Here is an 18,530-nt window from a genome sequence, read left to right on the forward strand (position 1 = left end):
TGAGGCATTTTGGGGGAAGAAACCAGACACAGCGTAAATGTGACTGACGCTGCAGCATTAGAAACCATGCTCCGATAGGCATTTAATGTACCTGTGTCTCCTTCAGCCGCCTGCCGTGTCTTTTGATGAAGAAGACTAATCCCTCAGCGTAATCTGTGTGGGGGGATCACACTTCTTTTCAAGAATATAACTCGAAATATCTCCCAAATCTAGCCCAACTCGCTCTCCATTTTTAAGTATATATACCCAGAGCTTGCTTCGGGCAAAACTGTGACAGGGGACAAATTTGATTGTTTCAAAAGCATGTGGCATAGTTTTTAGGAAAGAATTTGGAGCCAGACAGACCTGGGTTTTAACACCGGCTCTCTCTCACTAAGTAGATGACTGAAGGCAACTTCCTAGGGCTCTCAGAGCCTCGGTTTCCCCTTCTGTAAAATGGAAATCATTGTGTCAGTTCGCAGAGTGGACGTGTCTAAACTCCCTGATCCTATTGATCATTGTATAAGATTCTGAAATGGCAGCATAATGAGATCTTTTTTGGCAACAACCTTCTCTATTTGCTCGGTCTTTCTTACCTTTCCCATAACTCTCCACACTTATATTGTATTTTGTTCACCGTGTCACATTTTATTGCAGCTTCATCGAATCCAGGTGGAAAAGGGAGGATGCATGGACAATGCATGGACAAATAGAAATGAAATGCCCGTAGGTTCTTAACCCTCGTGACGGCGTGCAGAGCGGATAACACGCAGGGTTGTGTGTTTTACCAGTGGGATCTGTGTCTTCAGGGATCGTCAAGCCTCAGGACTAAAGCTCATATAGCAAAAGTTCCGGCAGAATCGGAAGACCAGCATCGAAGTGGACATGTGGCTGAGAGGCGAAGCTGGCGAGGCATCGGCCTCTGAGACGGGACCAGAAGGGGGGACATCTGCTCCACTCTGCAGTTCGGCCGCCCTGCCAGTGCATGACACTGAAGCCACTGAGGTTTCATCTGCCCAGTTGAATCAAAACCGAAAGGATCGGTTCACACCAGATGGGCCGGAAGCCGCCAGGATCACTAGGAGGGTCTCTGTCTGAATACAAAGAGCCCTGGGCACGAGGGTCCGCGGAGTCTCGAACACGGCCTCTGGCTCCCGGTCACCCCCAAGACCTGCGCTGCACTCCGCAGTGCCTGCCAGCTGCCTGCGCCCCTGGGGCTGGGTACCCGCTTCTGGGGCTGGGCCGGAGGTGCGTGCGAGGGCCGGAGCAGGAGCAGAGGGATGCGCGGGGTGCTGCAGACCCAGCGGCGTCAAAGTCAAGTACCTTCAGGGAATGTAAGGCTCAGACACCAAAGAGGTCGTCGGCCTCAAGGAGAATGGGATTGCTAGAACACCAGGAAGTGGCAGGTGGGTTCTGGACACCCTGCGTGTCACAGCCACCCGTGTGACAGTACCTGGGGTGCTAGCAGTTCTTCCTACGGGGCCATGTGGGAGTGGCCTGCCCTGTGCTGAGCCGATGTCAGAGCCTCAGATGATGCAGCCTCTTTCTGAGTGGTCTCCTCTCCTGGACGTTGGCCCCAAGACAGTGTGGCCCGTCCAGAGTGTCCTGGACCTGGAGCCGAGGGTGAGCAGAACTAACTTATAAGTACAAAGCAAGGAGGAGAGAACATTCTGGAATCTAAGGATCGGACGAGAATATTGTGTCTCGGGCCAGGGATCCAGCATGGAATCTGTTACGGACCAAACGCTGGCATCCCCCCAAATCCATTGGGACGCGTCCCAACCCCCGACGTGACAGTGTCAGGAGGCGGGGCCCCCGGGGGGCGACGAGAGCGGGGTGGGCTCATGAGGACGGAAGCCTCGTAACGGGGTCGTGCCCTTCTGAGGAGAGGAGGAGAGCAAGAGCCCAGTCTCCCCTCTCCACACATGCACCGAGGAGAGGCCGCCTGCAGACGTGGCCAGACGGGGGCCGTCTGCAGCCAGGAAGAGCGCCCCGCCTGAAGCCAGCCCTGAGGACACCTTGATCTCGGACCCCCAGCCTTCGGGCGCGAGAAGTAGCGTCTGACGAGCACACCGCCCGGGCTGTGGGGTTTTCTGATAGCAGCCGAGTGGCCCGGGCGGGATCAGAGGCAAAGAGACAGCGAAAAAGAGCAGGCCGGGTCTGGCTGGTGGCACGGCCTGAGTCCGCGATCCGGGGAGAAGCACGTGCTCCCTGTTCCCTCCACGGGCCAGGGGGCTGCATGAGCAGGACACAGACGCCTTTTGAGGAGCAAAGTAGAACAACAAATGTTTACAGCAGGACAGCCGGGAGGGGACTCAGTCACCGCTCCCTGGGAGGGACGCCCCAGGCAAGGAGGAGACACCCGGCTCGGCTCACAGAGGTTTGGGCGGATGGAGTCACAGGCCAGGACCAGGGATGCTGGCGCGGAGGGGGAGACAGGCTCCGCCTCCCACCGTAAGAGCCCGGTGGAGACAGACGCCTCAGCCTGGCGGTGTGCCCAGAAGGCGCCGTTCTGTTTCCTCGTCTGTCATGTACCCCAGGGGCAGCGTCGGGGAGCCACAGAGTGTGGGCCAGGCCCGGCGGGAGTCTCGGCACACTCCGTTGGCGGAATGGGACCTTAGGACGGGGACTCAGGCAGAGGTCGTCCGCCAGGCCACCCGCCCGGCCCGCGCAGTGTCCAGGAGGGCGTCGGGCGCCCACGTCGTGCGTCGCTGTTTCTGCTGTCACGGATTCCCCGTCGCGAGATGTCTTCTCGTGTGACTTTCCCTCCGCTGACTCCGACTGTGCCCCTTCGTCTCAGGGCACCGGAAGGCAGTCTCTCCCTGTGTGACCGTGGGGCCGGCTCCAGTCCCCAAGAAGCACTGATAGAGATGCAACGGTGCACGCAGGTGAGTCCCCGAGGACACTGAAGGGGACAGGGGCCCGGCCGGCAGCTGGACGCACAGCCTCGCAGCGGGAGGGGAGAAGGAAGGGCCGGGGGGGAAGGGCCTCGGCGCCCAGGGGGGCTCTGACAGGCTCCCAGCCGGCCAGCGGGGGTCGACTGCGGACAGCCAAGAAGGAGCAGGCCCAGCCTTCCTGGGGCAGGGGATGGAGGCCAGTGAGTCTTCCTAAAGGTCTGAGTGGCCGGTGTCCATAGCTGCCACCCGGTGAGTGTCAGAGTGATATTAGTGCGTGTCCTAAAGTCTACAGGATTTAGCCTGAAATAGTACCATACGCGGGCTCTCGACGGCCGGGTCTGGGGTCACGGGGCCAAACTCGGCCACGTGCTTTTCAGCATCTCTGCGCTGAGTGTACTGTGTCTCTTTATCGAGTGTGTCGGGCAGGTCATGTGATTAGCGAACACCCTCAACCCGCTGCCCGGCTCACCGAATGGCATCTGATTCCTGGCTGGCGAAGAGTCCAGTTGGGTTCAGGGGCTCCTCGGGGCAGCTGTCCTCTAGGTGAGGGCTCAGGGGTCCAGGCTGTTGTGCCTGAGACCGCTCATTCTTGGTCCCCGCCCCACGAGTGGCCATGACATAAGGAGACCACAGCGGTGTCCCCTGCGGGGAAGGGGCTCAAACCACTGTCCCTCACGTTCTAGTTTCCAGAACTAGTCAAATAAGTAGGACAGAAATGTGGGAGCAGGGCGCACCCCTGCCCTCGGGAGGAGGTGAGCTGGTCACAGCCTGGGACACTGTCCCTCCAGACTCGGGCAACTGCAAGACCCAGCTGGTCCCCAAGGCGACCTTATGGCCTCAAACGGGAGCCGTGAGGAAATCTGACTCTGCGCACTATGATAAATCCAGCTATTCCGGAAAATATGCCAACTTTCTAGAAACACCTGTTTTGCTATTACTAGGAGGCTGACCTAAAGATGCTTCAGGGAGAGCGCTGTGTATTTAAAACGATGTACACAGTATTGCCAAAAAAATTTTTTTTCATCTCGACTGCTTATTATGCAAAAATATTTTCATGAACTTGCCCTGCTTCTAATTTCGAGAAAGCTAATTGGTATTTACATCGTCAAAACACGTTTTAAAAGAGCCCACTAAGGCTGCTGATGCATAGCGGAGAAAGCGTCCTACGTCAGGGAAACGGACCATATGTTTCATATTAAAAAAAAAAAAAAATCCTCCTAAATACGTTTCTTTCCATTCACATTTTCATTCCAGTCCCCGGAGGAAAGAGGTGTGAGAACTAAGAGCGTGTGGGGGAATGGCCCGTGCAGCGCTGTCGTGAGCCCGTGGGGTGTCGCCCCTCCCAGGGCCGGGCGGCGTCAGCACCCCCTCTCAGCGCCTCCCGCCATCCGCAGCACCCCACGGCCCAGCTTTCCTGAGCGCTTTACAAGCTGCTGTCAGGAATTCAGTACCTTCGGGCTGACTTCAACACCTCTCTTTCATGTTTTATGCTTTTTCCAGTTTTAGAGTCATTACACGGCTGCAGAAAATGGCTACAAATCAGGCGAGTGACAGCGAGCTGCAGGGGCGGGAGGTGCCTCTGCGGCTCGAAAGCAGCCAGACGCTTATTAAAGCGACGGGTAACGCTGCAGCCTGCAGTAAGGTGCGTTTTCTGTTTTCTGGGCTGACGGTTTACCGTACAGAAAAGGAAGTCACTTCCCTTCTGGGTGTGGCTGGAGGCGGGGGACCGCGGGCCCTCAGTCACAGCGGCAGCCAGCCTGGCTCAGTGGTACCTCCGTGCCGGCACAGTCCCTGGCCGAGGGACGCACCTCTCTCTCCAAGGACGGCAGGTTGTCAGCAAACACATTCGTCACTGCTGAGCGAGAGCAGCCATTCAACGTTTCCACTGAAATGTTGGTAGAAACCTCACCCTTCAAGAATTCAAACGTTCTCGTCTCGGTGTCTCCCTCGCAGAGTGTCAAAAATGTATAGTGATTCTTTGTCAAAAGAACCTGCGTCTGGACGCGACCCAGCAGGCCAGGGACCATGTGCGCAGGCTCCCGCAGGCTCCCGCAGGCTCCCGCAGGCTCCCGGGCCTGAGGCTCGCAGAGCTGCAGGGGAGAAGGTCTGAAGGGAGGGGAGCCAGGCGTCCAGGACTCCGAGGGACGGGCGCGTCCTGGTCCAGCCTGGCGTCTACCACGTGAATGCGTCACTTTGCAGAGCCCTCCGTGTCCGGAGGCGCGGGCTGCTGGAAACCGGCTAAGTTCCTCCGGCCCTGAGCCCATGCGATGCTGCCGTGGTCTGGTCCCTCCGCGCAGGTCATGTAAGAGCAAGGACACTCGACAGGGCCTCAGTGTCCAGCAGGGCAGTGCCAAAGCGGAGGGCACCGCGCGGGACAGACAGGGCATCTACCTCCGGGGGGCTGTGGCAGCCGGGGATCGCCTGTGACAGGAGCACATAAACATACGGCCGTAACCACCAGCCGTCTGCTACCCAAGGGGAGAAAAGCACAGGGGGTGGAAAGAGCGAGTACCCCGTTGGGCGTCCAGGGCTGGAGAGTGAGGACACGCTGCCGAGGACGTGCCATTTACGGCGAGGCTTGTTGACTAGGTGGACGTTCGCAGAGCACAGAGATACGAGAACAGCTTTTGCGGGGAGGGGCCGGATTCGCAAAGTGCCAGGGCCCAGAAAGGCCTCCTCCGCGGGCAGTTCCGTGCGACCTCCTCTCCTCTCTCTCCCTTTTCCTTCCTCCCCCAGCTGGAATCCACCGAAGGGTGCGAAGCCTCAGAGGGACAGGATGGAAATGTCCCCTGCTGCTGCCTTCGCATCTAAATACGCGCGTGGCGCAGCTCGGGACCCGGGCGCACAGGTGTGTCGCTTCCTCATGCTGCCGTAACCGAAGCCGCAAACCCAGTGGCAAAAAGCAACTCAAATTCACCCTCCAGGCCTGGCAGTCGAAGTCTAAAGTCAAGGTGTCAGCAGGCCCGCATTCCTTCTGGAAGCTTCCAAATACATTAAGATATTTTAGAAAAATACGCATATCACGCAAAAGTGTAGAAAACATACTAACGTTTACATACTAATGATAAAATCTATACCCATGAGCCCATCATCACACTCAAGAAACAAAATCTGTCAATAGATTTGAATTGCACTCCGCATAATTCACCCTCCGGCATAACCTGGAATAATTACTAGCCTCTATTTTGTGTTAATCTCTCCCTATTTTTCCATGTAGATTTATAACACAAATAAATAATAATGTAACAATAGGGCCAATTTTTCCAGGCTTTGGCCTTTCTGCAAATGAATCATACCGTAGGCATGATGTTTTCTTGACTCGTTCTGCCCATCATTACAGTTTCTCGATTCGTCTATTTCGGGGCATGTAGTAGCTCATTAACTGTCACTCCGTATTATATTTTATAATACAAACGTCCGCAGCGTACTTATCTATTCTAAATATGATGGACACTTGGGAAGCTGCTTCTCAGTTTTTTGCTGCGGAAAGCCAGGCCTCGCGTGTGCTTTTACACGCGATTGTTTCCACGAGCCAAGGTTCCCCTAGGGTGTTCACACAGCAGAGAAACTTCTGGATCTCGGTTATGGACACGTTCAGCTATGCGACGGGTGAGAGAACTAATTGTACTTCCCGCTGCTCCCTATCTCACCCACACTTAATATCGTCACACTGTAATTTTCCTCCAATCTCTTGGGTGTTAAATAGTAACACATTTAGGATTTTAATTAGCATTTTCGTGATTACTAATGAGGTTGGATGCCTTTTCAGACATTTTTCATAATTCGTGTTTACTTTTATACGAAATGTCTGTCTCTTTGCTATTTTCTGTCATTTTCTTACCACGTCATAGAAATCTTAACTATACATTTTGATAGTGAGCCTTTCTGGTTATATATACTATAATCATTTTCTCCCAAGTTATAGCTTGTCTTTCACGTGTTTTGATTAACAAAATTTCCTAATTTTAATTTAGTGAAATACATTTTTATTTTCTTTATGGCTTAATATCATAAAGATATTCTAAACGTTACAACATTTTTTGTCTTTCACATTGAAGGTTTTTATTCATCTGGAATTGGGTTATATATGTGGTATAAGGTAGAAATATAATCTTAATTATTTTCGATGTAAATAACCAATTATCCCAGCACTATTCGTTGAATGCATCATAATTCCCACCCCCCAACATCAGCTCTATTAAATATCACTGTATATATGAAAGAAGTTTTTTGGGGAGGCATGTCTGCCTTGTTTATTAATCTATATATCAGTATTTATGTTAATTAATGAAACAATATCATTTTATAATAAATCTCAGTACTTAGGGTGGAAAGCAAAGCATCTCTTTTCTTCTAGCTATTTCTTTTTCAGGAGGAATGAATATAGTGAGCTCCATCATAAACGATCTTTTTGGTAGCACCATAGAACAGAAAAAGCCACAGAGTCAGAAAGACACGGGTTTGAATTCTAGCCCTTCCGCTTCCCAGATAAATAATGTTGAAATTTGGAATTAAATCCTGAGAGTTTAGTGTTTCTTCTGTTGTAAGGCGATGGAATTATGGTCACTTGTTCAGGATTAAAACTGCGGAACTCCTCGAGCAGCATCTGTCACGTACAGAGGGCTCACGACAAGACAGTTTCCTGTCGCCTCCCTGATAATGTTGCATTTTTCTGTGCACAACGATACATAGCATCATCACGTCATCGTGCACATAAACAAATAAATAAATGAGGGTCTCCTTGGGCCGTTCCGTGGCACAGCCGCTAAGCAAGTACTCTCTGCCCTTTTCTGGAGCCTCTGCTGCATAACCACATCAGAGCTGTGATTCAAACTTTTTTTTTTTTAAATAAACATGGAGCTGATCTCACAGGAAGGGTTTAGTTAATTAAATACATACGCGTGCTGTACTTTTCAGCATGACCAAGTCTTCTTGCAATTACTCTATGAATTGTTCAGAAAAGCAAAATTATTTCAGGTCAAAGTGTCATGAAAAGAATTGAAGACACGCCCTCCTCGTGCGCATCACGGTCACGGAGCACTGCTGGGAACAAACGCGTCTCGCCGACGCGAGAGTGGACAGGGTTCTTCCTACCGAGCCCTTGTTTCTAAACGTAAACACGGCGGCAGTGCCGGTGCTGCCCTTGTCTTCGAAGATGGGGAGTGGGCGGCGTGAACCCACGAAGGGAACCTCTAGCCACGGTGGGACCAGAGCTCTGCACTGGGGCTCTCCACTCCCGCGGTCCGCGGGCCACGGAGAGAACCAGCCCGCGCTGAGTCACACTCTGTGTTAGGACAGTGTGAGAAGCTCGACGCGTGGCGTTCCGTCTAGACTTCATCCCAGAGGTGATCTAGAGCGCGGATGGAAAGGCCGAGCTGTCCCAGCCCCGTAGTTCATTTATTCATTCCCTAGGGCTTCCACGACACACCGTCATGCACTTAGTAGCTGAAAGCAATAGAAATTCATTCTGTCCCAGTTCTGGAGGCCAGAGTCTGACATCGACGAGTCAGCGGGGCTTTGCTCGCGCTGAAACCAGCAGAGGGGGGTCTTCCTGCCTCTTCCTAACTTCTCGTGTCTTCGGCGATCCTAGGACTGGAGACACACACGTCACTCTAATCTCCCTCCACAGCCACATAACATTGTCCCCATGTGTCTGTGCGTCGACATTTTCCTCTTCTTGTAATGATATCAGTCATCGGATTAGTCCCTCTCCAACTGAGCAGGACCTCACGTGAATTTAAAGTGATCACATCTGTATAGACCCTATTTCCAAGGTCGCATTCACAGGTACTGGGCGAGAGGGTTTGACTTGTCCTTTGGGAAAACACAAATAAAACCTCACCATTTAGTGAATGGTATTATTTTCCTGTGTCTGTGTGAATCAGATGGTTCCAGAGATATTTTTACAGTAAACTATGAGATAACGTGCATTTGTTTTCCCGTTTCTTTGAGGAGCAGGAAGGAAGGAGGAAGTAAACCCTTCCGTATAGCCAACCATTCCAAAAGTGACTGATGTCAGAACAACCTCATGGCAATTTGAAGAAGTCCAAAAAGCCAATAATACTACAATATTATCTTGGAGAAAGCTTTATAAAGTAACTTTTGTTGGACAAACTTAAGGATTTTAGTCAACAGCAAGCTTAGTAGGGGCTCAACGATATGCTATAATCTCTCCACAAAGTTAATATGATATTAACAATAATAAATTAGCTTTTAGAACTCAAACTGGTGTTATCCTCCTCTGCCCTGTGCTGAATACACCATATCATAGTTACAGGTGCATTTTGGAGCATGCGTACTGTAGAAAATGAATTAAGCTATCACGACAAATAGATGCAAACATACGTTATCTCGAACACAATAAAAATATATTCTCTATCACATAACGTGGATTAAATATTTGTGTCCGCCCTCCTCCAAATTTCCATGCTGAAACCCTATCCGTCAATATGGTGGCATTTGGAGGTGGGTCCTTTGGGAGGCGATTAGATTTAGATGAGCTCAGGAGTGTGGCGCTTCCATTATGGGGTGGGTGTAAGAAGAAGAAGAGACACCAGAGCTTGCTCGCTCGCTGTCCACCATGTGAGGACACAGTGAGAAGGCCGCCATCTTCAACCCGGGCAGAGAGCCCTCACCGAGAACCGAGTCTTCCCGGACCTTGATCTTGGACTCTCCAGCCTCCGGCACCATTAGGAAATTAATTTTTGTTGCTTCCGGCCCCCAGTCCCTGGCGTTTCCCTGTGGCAGCCTGAGCCAGCTAAGGCACGGGGGTAAGAAGAAGCCACTATGTGGAGGTCCAGGGACTCAGGGTCCGTTTCTTGCATTCGTGGGTTATTTCCAAGAGTGTTGACACATTCTTCATGATCAAAGCTGAGCTCCCTCATTATTCTCCATGATCTACTATTTCCTTGTTCCCTTTAGCGGTGCAGTCCTACACACTTTGACAGAGGACCGATCGTCCAGCTACAGATCATTTCCAAGCTCAGAGCCAGATGATTAAATGCGCACCATGGAATGTGAGTGAGCAGTGTGGGCAACATCTGTGTCTCTTTCTGGAAAACGAAGTTCTTGTTCTTTCTCTGCTGGAGCATGAATGAGGTGTTGGTGAGTCAGCTTTGACCATGCAAATGGCAACACTTTGATGATATGTTGAGATCAATGAAGTGTGGTCGGGACAGTAGGGTGTCATCTTTCAGGGAAAAAAAAAAAAGACAACAGAAAATCGACCGCCATATGCTCTCGGAAAGGAATGTTTACATTCAAACCATTTCAAAGACAGGCACCAACACGCTTCCTGGTTGGCCACCTCCCTTATGTTATCACCTTACACAGTGCTCTGGGTTGACTTTCTCTTTCAACAAACTGAAAAAGGATAATAAATCAATTGATAAGTGAATGATGTGGATTTTATGACCTCCTCTATCATCCTTCTACAGAGTGATCATAAAAATTGAACATTTAACTCAAAATTCAAATAAACCAATGTGGTTTATTTAAAAAACCCTTTTCTTTCCTAAATTATTATGAAAAATCATTCTTATTTCTGGAGAAAAATTTAAAAAGACTCACACATATACACAGAGAGAGGGGAGGGGGAGGGGCGGGGGAGAGAAACCTTAGCTGAACACATAGAAACGCTGCACATGGCCAGGCAAAGAGCTCGCAGTGAATATTCTGCTTATACTTGTCTCCCCAGAATGGAGAACTGTTCTGGAAAGACCACGCTTTCATTTTTCCCCTCCAGGGCAGAAAACCAGTTATTCATATTAGCGTGTCCACAATTGTTCATGTTTGCAAAGACAGCCCCATGCCCAGGACGCACGTGTCCTTTGAACTCTTTTTAGCACGCAGCTAGGAACCGCTGATGTCGTCAGCTAATAACCCCCTGAAACAAACAGTCCAAGGGGTTTCCTCCGACGTTGCTCAGAGTCAGCAGTGAGAGTCACTCCGATCATCCTGGATCAAGAAAGGAGTGAGTCGACACCTGATGACAGTGGGGACGCAGCCAAAAGTCCCTCCCGATCGCTCACCCCAATTCCCCACACTCAGGTAAAACAAAGCTCTAGACGGATAGTCCCATTTGATTTGAGGACATCCGTTCTTCTATTCAATGAGGCTTTCTGTTGCCCGGACATATTGTGAAAAGACTTTCAAGAATTAGTTTCCAGTGTAAAACAAGAATAACGGATAAGACAAGAGGCTTCCGAATATGGCAATTAATGGAATTAGACATCCCTGTTTCGCATTTAAATAGTTATTCTGTAGGCATTTATGTCCACATTCACAAATAGGCGAGCTAAAGCTCTGCTTTAAACTTAGGTCTACTGTGGTACTTAAGAAATCGATAGTCACCTTTGAGTTACTGTCACCTCTCAGTTTTGACAGGAGCTCACATGGGCCCTTCTCACGTGGCATCTTTCAAATAGTGGCCATCAGATTCAAGGGGACAGATGATCAACCCTGCCTCTCAATGGGACAAGTGTCAAAGGATTTGAAGACATCTTTTAACATCATCAGTCACTTTCTATGAAGACCTTTCAAGAAGCTGACCTTCCCTCTTTGCTCATATTTGACTTCAGTCATTTGTCTCCCCGCCTAAGAAAAAAATAATGTTGATACACGTGTCAGAAATATACATGGCTCACAAAAATTCCACATCCTTCTTCCAGAAAACACATTATTTTTATAACAACCCTTCCACGAAGCTAAAAATAGGAAAGTCAAAAACAAGCAATTAGCAAATGAAAGGAAAGCTCACCAAATTTTTTTCAGTACCTTTGATTCTGATCGAGATCATCACGATGTGACATTTCCCAGGGTGCAATGTGACCTGAGGAAGGTGCCTAGTTCGTGTCTTCCCACCGTCTATTCTGACCAAGGGGAATTAAAGGACAGAGTACATCTGAAGTGTTGGTGTGTCTGTTCGCCAAATTATATCCATGGCAGTAGCTTAAAACGTGAGATCCGCTGGACTCTGGGTGAGCCGCGTCTCCCTCAGAGTCAGCTTCACGTCTCTAAGATGGAGACTCTGAGAACTGTCCTAACTATGTCACGGGCGCTGAGAAGAACAGAACGAGCAGACACAGCAGAGCTTGCTCTGCATAGCAGCCCCACTGCCGCGGGCAACGTCGCGCACACTCACCTCGTCAGCCACAGCCCGTGAACGTGTGCTTGGCTTTCCAGCTGGATGCTCATTTGACCAACTGTCAAAGCAAAAAAGTTATTGTGGAGAGTGTTTCAGTTCTTATCTCTTTGAAATGGCTGGCAAGAGCCCATCTCTGTGATTCTTCCCTTTTCGAAGAGAGTGAGCGAAAGGAAACGAATGTTTAGTGACATCGTCATGTGCTAAGTTCCTCGTGTATCTGATCACGTGTACTCACAATCTGCGAGGCACCGGGGCCGACGATGGCTCGGCAACATGCACAGCGTCCTGTGGCGTCTAAGAGGTGGGACCAAGCTCCAAACTGTCACCTGGCTTCGAAACCCGAACCTCCATTTCATCCTACTTAAATTCTTACCACCAATAGGTCGTGCTCATTATCTCCTGAGATGTTAAAGAGGAAGCTGAAAATACTTTTTTCAGAGTAATTTTGCTATAGGATGCAGAATGTGCAGCTCTCTCCTCGTCTCTGTTAATTACACGGCATCAAGATAGTGTCATCGGATAACTGGCTTCTTGCCTCCTGCCTGAGAGATGCCTCAGTGGGACAGAAGTAGCTGCCCCCGCCCACGGCCTCATGTCCGTCCCCGAGGATCCAATCACTACACGTCTCAGTGCTAAGAATCTGTTTTTCTTCTGACGTGTTTTGCATGAAGGTTGTGCAGCTCTATTTGCGGAGAGCTTCCCCAAGCGAGGCACAGCGACAGCACTTAGCGGGGAGAAGGGGACACTGCCTTCTTCTCCGAGGATGTAACCACGGTGTGACCGCTTCCGGGGGAGAGGCTGGGTGGAATGCACAGATATGCCTGGGGGTGGTCAGCGTCGCTGTCGGGACACAGAGCTTGAGCTTGACACAACAACGAGAGTCGGCAGGAAAAAGAATGTACCTGTTGTGACGTGTGTGACGAGGTGTGACAAGGTGTGATAGGCGTGTGGTGTGCTGTGGTCCCGTGCGGTGCTACACAGCTCGTGTGATGTGGTGAGCAGTATGACGTGGTCTGGACACATGTGGGGTGGCGTGGGTGGCATGTGGCATGGGGGGATTTGGGGGACGGTGTGAAGTGGTTGGCAAGAGAGCTAGCAGAGGTGAGAAGAGTCCCAATGGGGTAGCGGTCCTCGACGTTTTTGCTCATATGCCACTAAAAGTGAGAATCACGTGTCTTATATACTTCAGGTGATATTTAAATTTGTCACTGTATATGATATAATTACAAAGGACACAGTTTTTAGTATATTGAAATACGAGTACTTTAAAATAAAATGATTACCTCAACCAAAAAGAGTTTAACGGAATCTAAAGCCCACAGGAGTGTGGCATTCAACAAGCTCTCCCTCATCCGCCCAGTGTTGACTGGTCCCATTTCCCCTGAAGCTAGCATTTTCTTTCCACTTTTCACAAAAATGTTGTTAATATGACACACTTTTGTGCTTGACGGACTTTTATTGACACTTTCTTTCAAACTTCATTTCCACAAAAATATATATGAGAATTAAAATTAATATCTGTTAATGCCTATGACCCTAGACACTGAGTATTTAAAATGTATTCTGATTTTTTTTTTTTTTTTACACCTACAGCACCTGGTCTTCCTAGGTGGCCTCCCATCCAAGCACTAACCAGGCCCGACCCTGCTTAGCTTCCGAGATCAGACGGGATCGGGCTCATTCAGGGTGGTATTCTGATTTAATTATTATTAAAAGCATTAGAAGTATACAAGTGATCAGCAAAGCATAAATGTATTAAGTATTTATGAATAATTATTAACACAAAAATTAAACTTTGTAAAAATATGTTTTCAGTTATTTTTATTTATATTAACATTTTATAAAAGCCATTTTACAAAATATTTATAATATGTATAACTCTTTTAAATATTGTATTTATTATTTTAATTTATTATTTTATCTTCGTTTCATTCACTAATGTGGGCGTCTTGAGTTCGAATGCCTGGCTTCAGATTTTTTGAAGCACATTCATGGTGTGAACTTGGGTGGGTCACTGAGTCTCTAGGCTTCGGTTTTCTCATTGCAACACTGGAGTAACCGTAACAGCCACCTCACCGCACTGTCGTGAAGGACGAGAAGGCTCGTCCAAATGTGGGGCCTGGCTCCTAGGAGTGGTCGATAAGTACCAGGATTTTCTATCTCATTTATTCCTGGCACGAAAAGTTGTCATGGTTTCCCGTTGCCACCTACGGTGTCCCTCACAGTGCCTGTGGCAGAACACTGTGACGTTTGTATGTTTAATTCCATCCTCTCAACTAGGACCCTATTAGTATGCATTTAAAAAAAAAAAAAAAAACATGGTCCCACCAAACCAAAGAATAATGATGACTCAAAAAAAGTGTTTAAGTATGATGCATTATTTAGAGTTTTATATTAATATTCATCTGCAACTCGTTCATTCATTTTTCGTCTGCCAGCACAGAGAAGTAGTAGCAGGTGCCATGATTAAAATATATTATGGAAGGAAAACCTTAGATGTGAGAAAATCCATTTCATTCATTACGTTTGCTTCTGCCAGTTGGATAAAAGAATCGAAGTAGAGCACTCTACGCTGTAGCTCAGGCGGGGAAGCGAGTTCAGGGCCATTGTCCTACTCTACAGAATGCCACTTCCTTCAGGAAGCCTTTCCGGATACTCCAGACAAGGCCGGCCTTCTGAATCCTCACAGCCCTATCCTCACAGTATCTATCACAGCCATAATGACATAATTATGCATGTAATTATTTCCTTCGCTTTCTGTCTTCCCCACTGGAATATGAACTATATGTTCTGCTCATCCTGTTATTCAGAGTTCTGTACTGTGCTTCAGTATTCCATAAATATTTTACAAGCCCATAAATCAAGTATAGACTTCTTGGCTTGACTTTCGATTTACTTCCAATTTTATCTAATCACACTTGGTTTCCAGGGCGTGTCCCTCTCGCTCCGCCCTCGCACAGTTCCTTACAAATTCCCTCTGCACCTTAATTTCCCTCCGATCAACCCAAGATTCCCTCCACATTCGGTGCAGCTATTTGCGTGAGCCCCGCTACCCACCCCCCACCATCTCCTGCTTCATGAGGGAGGACGCTCCCTTCAAATCAGCTTCTCTTTCCTGATCCGTGCTCCCTGTGGGTGACACTCCCCGATGCCAACAGCATCACTGCTTAGATCTCTTCCTGCAAGTTACAGCCAGGCTGTGCTGGCATCCCACCCCAGCAGAGAGCTGGGCGTGAAGTTTTAATTTTAACATTGACTCCACTCTGTGATAAAGTTAGACCGTCTCTATGAGTCTCACTGTCTTTAATCGTAAATGAATAATAATAGATAACTGCATTGGAGGGATTCTCCAGAGAAACAGAAACAGAAGAGATAAAAATATAGAGATAGGTAGGTAGGTAGGTAGATGATAGACAGATAGACAGATGATATATGATAGATAGATAGATAGATAGATAGATAGATAGATAGACAGACAGACACAGATGGAGAGGGAGAGTAAAAGGGGGAAGGAGGAGGAGGGAGGGGGCACTGGCTCACACGATAGTGGACACTGGGCAATCTGAATGTTTCAGGGCGGGCAGGCAGCCTGGAGACACAGGAAGAGCGAATGTTGTAGCTCAAGTCCAAAGCCGTCTGGAGGCAGAATTCTCTCTTCCTCAAGGCCTTCAACTGATCAGATGAGGCCCACCCACATGATGGAGGGTGATCTGCTTTACTCAAAGTATATTGACGAGTGCTGGACCAAACACCTGGGCACCATAGTCTAACCAAGTTGATGATAAAATTTCCAATCACAATAACTGATAGGGTAACGAGAGTGCTAAGTCACGTGACCTGAGAAGCATGTAGCATTTGCGTGCACGTGGTAGGCATAACCGCCTCCATCCATTTCTCCATCCTGCAGGACCTTTAAGCTTTAAGGTGTCATTGTTTAGGTCACTGGCTTTGTCACCACTGCTAACCTCTGGGCAGGACTCTTTCTCTAGAAAGAGGGAAAAAAAATTTGAGTGGAGTTTGACCAAATCGAGAAATTTTTCGCTTCATCTATTATTACCAAAAACCCACAAACCTTCGCCTTCTCTAGACAAGACCTAATTCATTTGCAGTTAATTTCTATGGAAAGGGTTCCTATGACACCTTCAAATGGCATGTAAATATCGTTCAGTTTGTCCAAAGTTCTTCTATTTTTACATCCTATGGGCAGTCAGTACCGTAGAGGGATATCAGTAGCCAAAAGCCACCGCACGGCTGGAAGATGTCATTTGAAGAGGATGTGTCATGAGCTGCTTGTAAAGTCTGCAGCAAGCTTCCTGGTCTGTCTTCACCGAAGCGAGTTCTGATGCTCCTTGAAAGAAACTGGGTCCTCTCTGCCGTCCATTTCCTCCTCCGTATCAGAAAACTAAAGTCGATGTGTCTGGAGTGTGCCCCATACTTCTGCTAAAAACCGTTATTAGCATATACGTGTCGTGAGTCCGAATTAGAAACGCAAATGGTGGTCCCATTTTGTTCCCCACACCTAACGATTGCTGGTTTCAATTAAGGAACGTCGCCCTGCTGTAATTTTCCTGGACCTGAAAATTAATGGCTGCTGAAACCTAGCAACAATTTTAGGAAAATGGACTTTAATTTTGTCAAGTGTCACTTGGCTGTCATTAGCCATGGCTGTACTCCACTGTGTTAGACCATGGGCTGCAGCAGATTTTTTTTTTAAAGAGCAGGAGTGTTAGTAATAAGAGCTGTGAGTGGTGTGATCAGCTATTTAGCTTTTTCTGGGTTTTGGCTGTTTGGCTGCAGAAGAATTATAGGGTATTTTTTTTGTTAGTGAAAGGAAATTTCTCTTGCTTCCACTGTAGAATATGGCAGAATTATACGTGGTGGCATCTATTCGCGTACTTAGCGACACTGTCAGCCATTATAAATTCGCTGGTGTTGAACTCACTCCAGGTGCCTTTAAATTACCACTGTGGAATTGGGGTAAAAATGGGTGGCCGTTTAAATATGGACTGGCTCGAACAAGAGAGTAGGAAAGTAAGGAACGTAACCCGGAGAGGAGCATGTGAACTCAACGTGGAAGGGAGTTAGAGTTTTCTGTTCAAGATTTTTTTTACTACAGTTAAGGACACTGATCTCCTGGGTGTCCTTAGTCCGTCACTTAAAATATTTACATTTAAATAGTGCCTCATGCCCCTTGCAAGTGTGTAGCTGTATCAGTCAGAAACAAAAAGCTATTTCAAGAAAAATTTGACACAGGATCCACTGATTTAACGGCAAATACTATCTGTGGACTTAAAAGTGCACCTTAAACTTGTACAATGTGTATGTCAATTATTTCTCAATAAAGCTGGGAAAAACAAATAGATAAAAACTGATGTTAAAAACAGTAGCATCTATGTTTTTTATCATAAGCAGAAATACGTTGAATGATTTTTTTTTTTCAAAATCAGACCGCACGACTGTTTTTAAAGGTGTCGCAGGAAATGAATTCTGCTCCCACAAAGAATGGGCCCTCGTTACCCCCAGCCTTTCTCACTCCTGAGGTCCCAGCACCTCCAGCCCCGCAGGGCTGAGAGAAGCCTGACAGGGAAAACTGACCCATGATGGAGAGAAAGCCACGCACCCTCAGATCTGCTCCAGGCCTCGTCCTGGCGCCTCTGGCGAAGGCACATGCCGCGAGCCTTGGTCCGACCTTCCTGTTTCGCACTGTGGAAATGACCTTCCCCTCCAACAAAATTTAGCAAATTCAGTTCCTAAGAGGGAAGGAGTTGTGGGTAAGCCCCAGCCCCATATTTTGAGATTCCCGTCCAGGTCTTCTGTATTCATCAACTGCAAAAAAGAAAAGGAAAAAAAAAAGATAGAAGCTTCCTGAAAGTGCAGGCTTGCTTTTCTCCATCATTCTGGGGGTATTTCAAAGTGATTCTCCGTCACAGTGCCACCTGGAGTCTCTGCTGGGACCAGCCGTGCCGTGGCGAGGGCCTGAGGCACAAGTCGGCCGCTGGGGACCTCGCATACTTCTCGTGAGGCAGCACTCGAAACAGAGCATCCACCCGCCCTGGCTCAGCGCAGAGTCTGGAGCGCCTGCTCCGTGACTCACGGGTGTGTGACCTCTCTGCCACAACTCGAACTCTCCAAACTGGGGGACTCTCTTAAGGCAAAACAGATGCACGAACAAAAGTCTGCCCGATGGAAATATTGCGAAAATCAGATCACATAGGCAGAGATGCTCCAAAGGGGAAATCCCTTTGGGTGATATGGCTTTGTAGTTATTATGATCGTTGTATCGATTATCCGTGGCCGCAGCGATCTGGGGTGCAACATCCCCACAAACCCAGTGGCTTAAGGCATTGAGCGCTTACTTAGCTCACAGGCCTGAGGTGGGTTGAGCCATTCTGCTCCCAGCTAGATTCCCATGTGAACCTGCAGTCGATTGTGTCCCCGGGCAGCTCCGCCATGGGGCTGGGCTGGCCGGCCAGTATTGCCTGGTTTCAGCAGAACGGTCACCTCTGCTC

The 18,530-nt window shown here is 48.5% G+C and overlaps 1 pseudogene; it reads right to left on the reverse strand.

The window, feature by feature from the left end:
- Positions 1 to 13,607: 13,607 nt before the first annotated feature.
- LOC112478583 lies at positions 13,608 to 13,724 on the reverse strand (annotated as a pseudogene).
- Between the last annotated feature and the right edge of the window lie 4,806 nt (positions 13,725 to 18,530).

This window comes from Pteropus alecto, unplaced genomic scaffold (assembly GCF_000325575.1).
Source record: "Pteropus alecto unplaced genomic scaffold, ASM32557v1 scaffold61, whole genome shotgun sequence".
In the NCBI taxonomy this organism is placed as follows: Eukaryota; Metazoa; Chordata; class Mammalia; order Chiroptera; family Pteropodidae; genus Pteropus; species Pteropus alecto.